We start from the raw sequence: 13,667 nt of genomic DNA on the forward strand, positions 1-13,667 counted from the left end.
TGGGAGCCTTTAAAGTACCTCAGAGGATGAGCCCAGAACACCTCTTGGGAGACTCCCTCCTGCTGACACAACACCATCCCCAGCAGCATGGCTTATGGCTTGTCTTCACTGACTTCATTTGGTCCATTCAAGGTGAGGAAAGCATTCACACTTGACCTGAGCAAACTGATAAGACAAAAGGAGTGCAAAAATAGGCTGAGGATTTCAGCTCCCTTCCTCTTCCACAACAACAGCCCGCATTTAATGAAAAGACTTGCAAACTGTGGCACAGTTCATCGTGACACAATGAATGTTCCAAGGCTGACCTCCTTATCTGCTTTCCCACCCTTGGTGTTCCCAGTGAGGCAAGTGACCTCTTGGCTTTACTTTCCTGGAGTGTGCACCAAGGGCTTCTGACAGGTGCTTCCTGAGACAGCCTATTTCTGGCCTGCCTTTTGAGACATTATCATCTCTGGCAACTGGTGAGGTTTAGGATTGGTTACGAAGAAATGAACCTGCTGGGTAGTGGTGGCACACACCCTTAACCCTGGAACTTAGTCAGCACAGGTAGGCAGATCTCTGAGTTCCAGAGCACCCTGGTCTACAGAGTGAGCTCCAGGACACCCAGGGCTACACAGAGAAACCCTGTGCCAAAAATAAAACAACAACAACAACAACAACAAAAACCAAACAAAGAAGGACCCTGCCTGGAAAGATACAGTACAGGCAGTCAGGCACACAAAAGGAAGAGGGCAGGGAAGAGTGTATCATACGCTGCCATATTGCTGGCTCAGTGGGCAGAGACCAGAAGGCTCAAAGAGGAGAGGCCAGGCCTGAGCAGGAGAGAGTCTACTGAGCTAAACTCACCACCCCTTTCCAGCCTCCACTCAGTACTGTGTGCATGTGTTGTAGCCATTCCCAGATGGAGTCCAGGCTGAATTGTGTTAAACTGGATGGTATCTGTTTGGTGTATGCATGTGTATGTGTGCAAGAGCACTCACCCTAGTGCATGCATCTGTTGGCCACAGATGGACATCGGAATGTTCTCCTCAAATGCTTCCCACTGTGTGCTTCACACAGAGTCTCACTGAACCTGGAGCTTGCCAGTGAGCCCCAAGATCTGCCTGTCTCTGTGCGTTAGCTCTGGGATCAAGGACACCTGCACCACCACATCTAGAGTTTTACCTGGTTGCTACACCCAGGCATTCATGCTTTTCCAACAAGCACTTTACCCATGGAGCATCTCCCCAGCCCCCACGTTAGAGTTTTAGCCTGAAATGCTTGTCATTCTCTGTGTTTGGAATCTCAGGCTCTCACAGGGACTTGTTTTTAATGCCACAGTTAGTGGGGTGTAATCGATCACCTCTGTTTCTTTATTCCAACTGTTCAGGTGTGAGGTAAGGTTAGTCCTAGTCTCCTTAGGCTTAGGGAAGGGAGTGAAGGAAACAAGGAAACTGGCAACCTCAGGTCTCCTCCAGTGTCTGCTCCAGAATCAAGTGTGGGCTTCTGGAAGAGCAGTGGGGGTCTCAGGAGCAGCTAGCAAAAAAAAAAAAAAAAAAAAAAAAAAAAAAAAAAAAAAAAAAAAGCTGCAGTTGTTTGACCTGATTTCCTAAGAGCCGGCTTGCACAACAGCCTCTGGGGTTATGTCTTAATGTGCTCCATTTGTTCCCAGAATTAAATGGGGATTTAAATTCTGGAACTGCATTTATATTCGAGTAAGAGATTTCTCAATCTAAGTCATTGTTAAGGTGACAAAAACTCTAAGCCTTCTAGAACTGATTAGAGAATGAGTGGGTGATTAGAACTATTTTCATAATCTCACAGCATGGAAAGGAAAACGGGCCCTGTAACCATGGTAAAGCAGAGAAGGCGCAGCCTCCATCTTTGTGTCTGTGGCTGCGCCTCCAGTGCCTTGTGTGTGGCATGCATCGTTGATGTGGAAGACCCACGGTTATAGAACAAGGGACAGAAGGAAACCCAGTGCACCTTAACCCACACGTTCACCTATTTCCTCTCCCAGCAGACACTTCACACACACACTGATGTGCACATTCTGAGATCTTTCTCAGAGAATTCCACTCATATTCATGGGCACATTCACTTATGTCTTTTACAGAAACATTAATGTTACCTTGCCATAGTTTTAAAATTGTATTTATTCATTTAAAAACAATTGGCAAGGACTGTGAGAATGATCCAAGGCACCAATATCAGATTCAGGAAAGACAGACTTTAATCATGAATTACCCAGGTGTTTGTAAGACCTTAGCTCTGGCAGGTGGCAGGGAGGAGGAGAGAAAAGGGCACTCCAGACAGCAAGTAGCATGTTTAGAGACCTAAGTGGAGCAGGGATCATGGGGGGGGGGCGTAGGTGAGGCACAAAATGAACCATGACTTCCTTTCTAAGACTCCTAATGTCTTGGTGATATATTTTCAGTCTCTATGACAGACAAATCAAAGTAACATGAGGAGATCATTTAGGAAGTGGTCAGGTTTAAAAAGAAGGTTGATGCTACCTACATGGAGGTGTGTGAGTGTGTGGGAGAGAGAGAGAGAGAGAGAGAGAGAGAGAGAGAGAGAGAGAGAGAGAGAGGAGAGAGGGAGAGAGGGAAAGAGAAAGAGACAGAGACAGAGACAGAGACAGACTGACGGGCAAATGTTGACACTCATTTACTGAGGATGTTTTCTTAGAACCTTCTACATGCCAGGCTGTCTTAGGCCCTGAGTATCCAGCAGTGGAGAAAGCAGTAGGGCTCCCAGCCTCATGGAGCTCACATTTTGGGAATAGGAGGTGAGCAGTAGAGGCCATGTACCTGGAAAGGGAGGCACAGTCAGAATTCACAAGAAGTGCTGGAGATGATTGAGACTCCCGGAGCCTTCCCACGCATTTTCCTTGCGCTCATTTAAATCAGTGCTAAAGAAAGGCACTACTGTGTGTCTACTGACCCCAGTGGTGGACACTTGTGAGGCCTGGTAAGCTCTATGTTAGGTCATCATCACAGGCTGGGGCATATTCTTCAAAGCCCCTGTTGCTTCGGATCATGATTTCATTCAGGGACAAGGACTGTGAAAGATGAATTTGATGAAAGTGAAGTCACCAGTGAGGCTATACTCCAAGGTGACCAGTGTCCTTGCATGGGAATCAGGACACAGACACACATGGAAGGACAGTGCTCAGGAAATGGAGAGGCCATGCCAAGGCAGAGATGGTAGAATACTGTGTTCAAGGCTGATCTAATCAACTTCGGGAGACTCTGCTTTAAGATAAAGATTTTCAGAATGGCCTGGAACTACAGCTGAATGGCAGAGGGCTGCCCCGGATCCCCAAGGCCCTGATTAAGTACAGACAGTCCTCGTGCCTCTTCACCTAGGAAATCAGGCTAGCCAGTATTTCTGTAGCCTTTGCATTGTCTTCTGTGTTGAGTCATCTGGAGAAGATATAAAGTGTCTGGGGTTGTGCAGATGATATTTAAACACTAAGTTTGAAAAGTGATTGGGCCATATCTAGGATTTGGTCCAGTGAAGGCTCTGGGGCTGATTTCATGTCTGTGCCGAGGACAGCTGGATGTGAGTGAACACATTCACAGGAGGATGCCTCGTGTTTGTCACAAGCACATCCTTGGAGAGCTGGTAGGGGACAGTGTAGGGGAAGCTGTAGCCACGCCTACTTAGGGGCTGGCTATGGGTGTGTCTGACCAGGCCTGCGAGGGCGTGGTCAGGGCCGTCAGGTGGCTGGGCACTTTCGGTTTCAGTTTTCAGCTTGCGGTACAGACTGCTGGTGCGCGGCTGGCTAGGTCGCTCTGTAAGTAAGGCTTTTCTCTATTAAATACTCTTGGATTTTTACTTGACTCCATATTGGTAATTTCCCACATTATCTGGTGTCAGGAGTGGGATCTGATATGTGTAATGTATATAGGATTGCTTCTGTTTCTGATTGTTTCCTGTAATTGTAAAAACAGAGAAGTTAATTCTGTATTATCAGGAACGAATTCTGCAGTCTCAAAGTGTAACACGACTCTCTCTGCATATTGAGAATCAGTAACTATATTAAGAGGTTCTGTAACATCCATAAGTTCCATGAGAATTGCATATAATTCTGCCTTCTGTACAGATGTATACGGACTTTGAACTACTTTACTTATCTCACCTGCTTTATAACCTGCCTTACCTGATTTGTTGGCATCAGTGTAGAAGGTAAGAACTCCAGAAATGGGACTTTGTCTTACAATGCGTGGAAGAATCCAGACTGTCTTTTTTATGAATTTAATTCTGTCAGTTTTGGGATACTACTCCGTATTGGTATTTTCCACATTATGGCAGTCTCACCTATGGTCCTGAGAATTCCTAGAGCAGGCTTCTTACACGCTGTCCACTTCTGACCTCCTTTTATTTCAAGAAGATTTTTTTTGAGACAGGGTTTCCCTGTGGCTTTGGAGACTGTCCTGGAACTAGCTCTTGTAGACCAAGCTGGTCTCGAATTCACAGAGATCCACCTGCCTCTGCCTCCCGAGTGCTGGGATTAAAGGCGTGCGCCACCACCGCCCAGCTCAAGAAGATTTTTTTATTACACTAGGTATATGGGGACATAAAATAGATATATAAATGAAACTAAGTCAGCTTGAGTATGTAACACTGCAGGACTTAAAACATCTTCACTCTTTTTTTTTAATCATTGATGGATATTTTGATTTTTTTATTGTCAATGCTGAGAATACCACTGCCCATATACATGGCAAAGTGTGATAAGGGCCAAGCAAGAAGTTAATTGAAATCTGCACTAACCTAAAACCAAAATTATTGCTACTTTAAAAAAAATAGACAGTCATGCCAGCAACTTAAACCGCATTTAATAGACATTGCTGGGGATGGTGGTGCACACCTATCCTCCCAGCACATGGGAGGCAGAGGAAGGTGCGCTGAGGCCAGCCTGATTTACAGAGCAGGTTGCAGGATAGCCAGAGCTACATTACAAATAAACTCTATCTTTAAAAAAATAAAAAACAAAACCTAAAGCCTAAACACTGAAACACAATGCAAATATACATGTGCTTGATACTAGTAAGTTGAGGAAGGGCTTTGACCATGGTGGAAAGGAGCCCTGCAGAACTGGGATCCTGTGTCTGCTTTCATGGGAAACGTCAAGACTAAAACAGACCATCCCTGGGGTCATGAGGTGGAGCTGCTTTCATGGAGCTCCTGGACATTGGGCTGAAGGTCATTCATGCAGACAGGTGGGGGGTAAGGCCTAAGGCCATTGCTGGACATTCAAGTGAGGCTGTAGGAACAGAGCAGATTACTGTGTGGGCTGATGCACCAATACCCTGAGCTTTGAGGCCCTTGGCCTCATTGCCTCTGTCTCTCCCTAACACTTTTGCACCCAGATCATGGGCCACCTTGGGTGGTCCTGTGTGTAGACAGGCTCTAGGTCCTGTCTCCATTCCTTGAACAATAGAAGGTCTGCCCCCACAGACTCCATGTTCCAGACAATGAAGACACAAGAGTACTGATGGCTTGTGTGGCTTCAGCTGGGAAGGCACCCTGACAGTCACCTTGCACATGGGGATCCTGGCCCCTGAGGATAAGCCAGATGTCCATTTTCTTTAGCTCCCAGGCCTTCCTCCCATGCTCAGAGGTGCATATGAGAGGGTCATTTAGGTCCTACATTCACCTGCTTCTGTTAAGGCACTCTGCAGATCCGCTGCTGGACATGTGACCTTCCTGCTTCCAGCATCCGCATCAGCCCAAGAGAGGAGAGGAGGGTTCTGGGTGAGGGACAGGGACTCTGGGACCAGCTCTAGGCTCTACCTGCTTTTCAGGGACAACTGCAGGTCAGTTCTGGCTTGAGTTCCCGCTTTCATGGGATCTTTCATGCCTACTCATCAAGTGCTTACGGATAAGGTCCACGTGCCTGATTGGGGACACAGTGTCCTGATCCCCTACTGCTGTAACAACTAATAGACAGCCAATGTTCGTAGGGTCAAGTAGGGATTGTGGCAAGAAGAGGAGCAGAGCCAGCCCACCTGGGGCCACAGGAAGATGTTTGGAGGGACACTCAGCGTTGAGCTTGTTGAGGGGTAAGGCAGCCACAGGCATCAGTAAAAATGCAGCTTTAGACAGAATTGTGGTGCAGGGCTCCTGGGAAAGAAAGCACCCTGAGTATTCAAGGGAAAACTCCAACATGGCTGGAGTGCGCTGAAGAAGGAGAACACAGAGGAGGTCAAAAGAGGTCCCCAGGCCCAGACTCCTTTAGGGCTTTGTGGCACAGGCAAAACTAGGGTCATTGTAACCAGGGGAAGGCTCAACCTGACTTACTTTGGAAGGGCATTGAAGGTGGATGTTAAGTTGTTGAACAAGGTATCTTGTAGACCCCATGTGATGTGTCCTGCTCCCTCATTCTTGATTTTCCAAAATGCTTGTTGCAGATACAGGGGGTTAGGCATATCTGTCACCTCCCCATGTGATGTAATGTGCTCCAGGCCTTTCCTGGTCCACAGCATTGTAAGGGATGAGAAGGCAGAATGATGTCTCTGGATTCTGAGAAGAACTTTGCTGAGCTTTGTCATTTTTGTCCTGGGCCATAGTTGCAATTTTAGTTTTGTTCCTACATTAAGTGCTTCATAGGAGTAGAAAATTATTTTCCTTTGTGCCTACTAATATGCTGCCACTTTGCTAGAGTGGAAAACTGGTAGACAGGAAACACAAACCCTTTAATTTTCTGTATCCTTCCCTTTTCTTTCACATCCAGTCTCATAAATCCTTCATCTTTTCTGTATGTGAGGTGTGGGCGGGATGGCTGTTTGCTGCCCAGGTCACAGCACTGTGGATGGAGATGACAAGCCTATCTGTGCCAGGAGTTCCTTAGTCTCAAGTCTCTCTCAGTGTACAGAAAACTATAGAACATGCCACCAGGAGGCCTGCAGGGATGAGAACCTCTCTAGGTCAGAAACTGAGTGTCTGAGTAAGAGTGTCCCCTATAGGTCAGAAACTGTAAGTGTCTGAATAAGAGTGTCCCCCATAGGTCAGAAACTGTAAGTGTCTGAATAAGAATGTCACCCATAGGTTAGAAACTGTAAGTGTCTGAATAAGAATGTCACCCATAGGCTCATATATTTGATGCTTAGTCACCAGGGAGTGGAACCCTCTGAAAGGATTAGAAAGATTAGGAGGTGTGGCCTTTTGGGAGGAAGTGTTTCACTGGGTTAGGCTTTGAATTTCCAAAACACCTCACACAAGCCCCCTCCCTCTCAAACACACACACACACACACACACACACACACACACACACACACACCCTATGCTTCTGTCTGCCATGATGACTATGGACTAAGCCTCTCAAACTGTAAGCAAGTCCCCAATCAAATGCTTTCTTGTATAAGAATTGCCTTAGCCATGGTGTCTCTTTACAGCAATAGAACAGTAACTAAGACAGTCTGCAGCATATGTTGGCTCTTTTTTTTTTTTATGGGTGTTTTGTAGGATTCTCTGGAACTGAAATTACAGGTGCTTGTGAGGCACTGTGTGATTGCTGGGAACTGAACAGAGGTTCTTTGCAAGAGCAGCAGGTGCTCTTAATTGCTGAGCCATCTCTCCAGCCCCATAGGCTGCTTCTCAGTCTTCACCACCATCCATCCACCATCTGCTGAGCTGCCTCTGAGACCTCACCCTCTGTTGATTTGCTTGAGCTGCCTCATGGTGGCTTCTGGGAGAAAATGTTCCTTCCCCATTATATTATTTAGTAGTCACTTCAAAGAATAAAACATATTTACTATTTATGAGCCACCATGTGGTTGCTGGGAACTGAACTCAGGACCTATGGAAGAGCATCCAGTGCTCTTAACCTCTGAATCATTTCTCTAGACCCATATTCACTATTTATTCTTCCTACAAAGCAATTGATTTTAGAATGCCACTTTTGTTCCAGCTGTACCCCACAGTTCTTGTCTGTTGTGGGGCCTCTGAATAACAAAAGGGTAAAACCCAAGCGTGTTGGTTAAGTTGACACTGTGGAATCATGAAGTCTGTAATGGAGTTGTGCAGATCCATTTGATCCTGGCAGAATGTGTCACTGCCCACACCCATGCTTTCTGCCAGTTTCTCAAGAGTGGGAAAGGATAATCAAAATGATGCTATTAAATTCTAACCTCTTTGGCTTGTACCTTTATCTGTTTTTTTTTGGGGGGGGGGCGGTTGGCTGATAGTTTGTATTCACATGGCTGTTAGATTTTTTCCAAGGCTTGTAACTTATCAGTCAATTCTCATATTTGGCACAGCTATAGAACCATTTTAAGAATAAAATATGAATTACCAAACTGATAATTATGACCGACATAATATCTATCCCAGCTATGTTGTTTTCTCATTAATCTTTTCTATTTGCATCTCAAGCATAATAGCAGTAACAGGGTCCTTATTCCCTTCATTGTGAGATTTCCAATTTTTAACATGAAAAGGGTTTTAAGTTGGCCTATCCAACCCCTTTTAAAATTTAATTTATTTTTTTATTAATTAATGAATTGCCTAGTTTGCCATTTAAAAGTTCCCAGGGTCGTACTAGCTCTGAGGCAGATACTGGAAGGACTGGGTCATGAAGATGTAGTGACGCTATTTGACCAGCAGGTGGAGCAGGCACAGCACCAAGGCAGGAGGAGTGCTGCTTCTGCACTCTGACTCAGTACAGTAGGAGTGAGTGATTGAGCACGCATTGGGGAGGGTTGGTCAGGCACCTGGGCTAGCCTCTACACTGGCATTTGTGAGCACCAGCAATTTGGCCCGAGAGAGGTGTCTATGTTGCTGGAGGTAAACAGAGCTGTTTGGGAAATGACTTTCCTGCCCACCGCCAGCGGCTTGGTAATAGCAGCCACAAAGGTCCAAGAACCCAAAGAGAGCTGAGATGCCTGCATTGGAAGCCTGGAGAGAGGTTCAGAAAACTCCCAAACGCAGGAAAGCAGGCTAAAAGGGACTGGGGTAGGGTGTGTGCCCCCTGCTGCACTGCAGTTGCATGGGTTAACAATGCCAGACATCGAGCACAAGATGAAGGGATTTGTTTTACCTTTTATTAATTATAAAAGTGGAGGAGAAATGTAAGAACCTGAGACAGTTACCATGGCAGCGGTGCACTGCCTTAGCCTTCCTGCTCCAAAAGGACCACGCACCCTTCCTGCCCCCCTATTCTCCCCGGGGCCATACTTTCTCTGTTCTTGGGTCAGCCAAGGACCATTCGGGCCAGCTGAATGTGAACTCCGCCTTTTGGACCACACACTCTACTCACTTGGCTAACCGACCACGACGTAAACGGAATTCTTGTAACACTTAGGGGTTATTATAGGCCACTCTTGACAGCACACATTATTTGCTATCACCATCACTTTCCAGACAGACAACACAGTGTTTGTGTCTGTGTATGAAGGACAGACAGCACAGCGAAGGAGGGACAGAGAGACTCATCTGTGGGGGCCACCTTTTGAGATCCATGTCAGGAGGCGCTTTTGTCACTGTTGCATCAGTATCTATGTTACTCACATCACTTAGAACCAGCATTTGAGGTGACCTGTTGAGACAAAGAAGAGCCATGGTAGCACCGGTGCGGCTGCTGCCCCCAAAACACAGTGTACTGTCTGCAGTCAGTGTTTTTCTTGATAACTAGAGACGTGATCAAAACAACACTTGTGTAGAGAGCACTGACGACCAGAATGCTGAGCGAACTGAAGGCTGTGCTCACTCATGAGATCCCAGGAAAGAAAAGAGCTTTATCAGAAATGGAGCTAAAGGCTACACACATTACATTCTGCTAGAGAATCTGGCTACAATGTGCTGATACACTACAGTTTTGAGTGGGGCTGAATTTTAAAGTGATGGATAAATTTGTTTGGCTAATGAAATTTCAAAGCAACATAGCATTCAGTTGAGGGGTGTCCATTGTTGTCCTTTTCCAGCTCATTTTCAGGCAGTCAAGATTATGAGTCTGCATGGGTGTAGCTTCTGACATTTCTAGGGGACAGTCTCACAGCAAACTTCCTGATCCACTGGCTCTTACAATCTTTCCACCCACTCTTCCGCAATGTTCCCTGTATCTGAGGTGAGGGAGTTGTTTTGTGCTTGTATCCATTGGAACTGCAGTCCACACTTTGTACTTTGGTTGTGGTGTTGTAAAATAGTCTCCATACCAAATGGTCAGCCCTGAAAGCATGCATACAGGTAACATGATGCAAACTGAATCCGTGCTATGTGTATATAGTGCAGATATATGCTTGCAACAACGACCTATGAGAAAAGAGTCATGAATTTTGAGAGCAAGGAGTAGTATCTGAGTATTTGTAGGGAAGGAAGAAAGGCAAATGATATATTACAGTCTCAAAAATGAAAAGAAACAAGAACACTGAGGTTCACAATTTCTTTGTTACAAAATGGCACCAGCAACGAGTGCACGAATTTCCACTTAAAACTTGACAAAAGTTTAAAAAGGGATTTTAAAAACAAAAGAACAGAGACAAGCACAGCTTCTTGGTAGCAGCGTTTTTCACTGGGTGGGCTCTGTTTTGCTAGAGACAAGCAGAGACTTGCATGGCTCCTTTAAGGACTCTTCCAGACTCAGCATAAGTGGCAAAAAACTGCAAGGCTCTTTTAAGGGGTCCTGCTAACAATTGAATGGTGTATGGGCAGCTGGCAGTAGCAGTGACCACATCTCCAAGCTGGCAGCATGGTGCTTGATGGCAGCACAGACCAAGGCGGTGAGCACAGCTCTAATTCCTGGTGGTAAACGTTCCCCCGCCACCTTGGAAATATGGCTTTAATTTTGGCAATGTTGTTTAGCAGATAAAAGACTCCATGACCAGAGAAAAGGTAAAGATTTACAGTAAAGACAGATTCAGATGAAGAAAAACCTCTAAAAGGTTTACAGTGTGCTTAAAAATATAGTAGGCTTGTGAGATAAAATAAACAGGATAAAGAAATTGTAAAAAAGGAATAGAATAGCTGGGTGTGGTGGCATACACATTTAATCCCAGCACGAGGCAGAGGCAGAGGCAGAGGCAGGCGGATCTCTGTGATTTCAAGACCAACCTGGTATACAGTGAGTTCAAGGGCAGCCAAAGTTACACAGAGAAACCCTGTCTCAAAACAGGAAAAAAGTAAAACAAATAGAGTAATAAAAAAGCCATTGTAAAGATGGAAAATACACGGAGTCTGGATACTGTTTGCTATTGTCTTATCTTTGAATAGTTTGACTGCTGAGGAAATAGCAACAACACCTAAAAGAAATGCTGCTGGATTAATCCAATTTATATATTTTAGGGGAAGGGTGTTTAGGTTATCCTCTCCACCATTGCCTGGATTGTCAGTTCGTGTCATCCTTGTAGGTCTCTGGAAACCTCCCTAGTGCCAGATCTCTCCTCGGACCTATAATGGCTCCCTCTGATATGGTATCTCTCATCCTGCTCTCCTCTATTCTTCCCCCAACTCAATATTTCTGCACCTCTATTTCTTCCTCTCCTCTCCTCTTCTCCTCCTCTCATTCTGGCAGTTTCCTCTCCCCTACCCTCATGCTCCCAATTAGTTCAAGAGTTCCTGCCCCTTCCCATTCCCGGGGTCCATGCATTTTTCCCTTAGAGTCCTTCATGTTTCCTAGTTTCTCTGATGAAGAGGACTGTAGGCTGGTAATCCTTTGCTAAAATTCATATATGAGTGAGTACATATCATGTTTGCCTTTTTGTGACTGGGTTACCTCACTCAGGATGGTTTCTTCTAGTTCCATCCATTTGCCTGCGAATTTCAAGATTCCATTGCTTTTTTTGCTGAGTAGTATTCCATTGTATAAATGTACAACATTTTCTCTATCCATTCTTCAGTTGAGGGGCTTCTGGGTTGCTTCCAAGTTCTGGCTACTACAAACAATGATGCTATGAACATGGTTGAACATATGTCCTTGTTGTATGAACCTGCATTATTTGGGTATATGCCCAAGAGAGGAATTGCTGGATCTTGAGGTAGACCGAGCAACCGCCATACTGATTTCCAAAGTGGTCTTACAAGTTCGCACTCCCACCAGCAATGTTCCTTTTTCTCCACATCCTCTCCAGCATATATTGTCATTGGTATTTTTGATTTTGCCATTCTGACAGGTGTGAGGTGATATCTTAGAGTTGTTTTGAGTTGCATTTCTCTGATGGCCTAAGATTTTGAGCACTTTCTTAAGTGTCTTTCAGCCATTTCAGATTCCTCTGTTGAGAATTCTCTGTTTAGTTCTTTGGCCCACTTTTTGATTTCATTGTTTGGTGTTTTGGTGGCTAGCTTCTTGAGTTCATTGTATATTTTGGAGATCAGCCCTCTGTCAGATGTGGTGAAGATCTTTTTCCATTCTGTGGGCTGTTGTTTTGTCTTACTGTGTCCTTTGCCTTACAGAAGCTTCTCAGTTTCAGGAGCTCCCATTTATTAATTGAAGACCTCAATGTCTGTGCTACTGGTGTAATGTTCAGGAAGCAGTCTCCTGTGCCAATTCGTTCAAGGGTATCTCCCACTTTCTCTTCTAGAAGATTCAGAGTGACTGGATTTATGGTGAGATCTTTGATCCATTTGCATTTAAGTTTTGTGCATGGTGACAGATATGGGTCTATCTGCCATCTTCTGCATGTCTGAATCCAGTTGTGCCAGCACCATTTGTTGAAGATACTATCTTTCTTCCATTGTATAGATTTAGCATCTTTGTCAAAGATAAGGTGTTCATAGGAGTGTGGGTTAATATCAGGGTTTTCAATTCAATTCCATTGGTCTATCTGTCTATTTTTGTGCCAATACCAAGCTGTTTTCAGAACTATGGCTCTATAATAGAGCTTGAAGTCAGGGATGGTGATGCCTCCAGAAGAACCTTTATTGTACAGCGTTATTTTGGCTATCCTGGGTTTTTTATTTTTTCATATAAAGTTGAGGATTGTTCTTTCAAGGTCTGTGAAGAACTGTGTTGGGATTTTGATGGGGATGGCATTGACTCTGTAGATTACTTTTGGCAAGATTGCCATTTTTACTCTGTTGATTCTACCTATCCAAGAGCATGGGAGATTTTTCCATTTCCTGGTATCTTCTTTAATTTCTTTCTTTAAATACTCAAAGTTCTTATTGTACAGGTCTTTCACTTTTTTGGTTGGAGTTACCCCAAGATATTTTATGTTGCTTGTGGATATTGTGAAGGGTGATGTTTCTCTGATTTCTTTCTTATTGGATTTATCATCTGTATATGGTAGGGCTACTGATTTTTTTTGTGTGTGTTAACTTTGTATCCTGCTACTTTGCTGAAGGTGTTTATCAGCTGTAGAAGTTCCCTGGTAGAGTTTTTCGGGTCACTAATGTAGACTATCATATCATCTGCAAATAGTGAAAGTTTGACTTCTTCCTTTCCGATTTGTATCCCTTTGATCCCCTTTTCTTGTCCTATTGCTCTGGCTAGAACTTCAAGTACAATATTGAAGAGCCATGGAGAAAGTGGACAGCCTTGTCTTGTTCCTTATTTTAGAGGAATCACTTTGAGTTTCTCTCCATTTAGTTTGATGTTGGCTGTTGGTTTGGTGTATATTGCTTTTATCATGTTTAGACATGTTCCTGTTATTCCTGTTCTCTCCAAGGTCTTTATCATGAAGGGATGTTGGATTTTGTCAAAGGCTTTTTCAGCATCTAGTGAGATGATCATGTGGTTTTTCTT

Source organism: Cricetulus griseus, chromosome 3 (genome assembly GCF_003668045.3).
Source record: "Cricetulus griseus strain 17A/GY chromosome 3, alternate assembly CriGri-PICRH-1.0, whole genome shotgun sequence".
Taxonomy (NCBI): domain Eukaryota; kingdom Metazoa; phylum Chordata; class Mammalia; order Rodentia; family Cricetidae; genus Cricetulus; species Cricetulus griseus.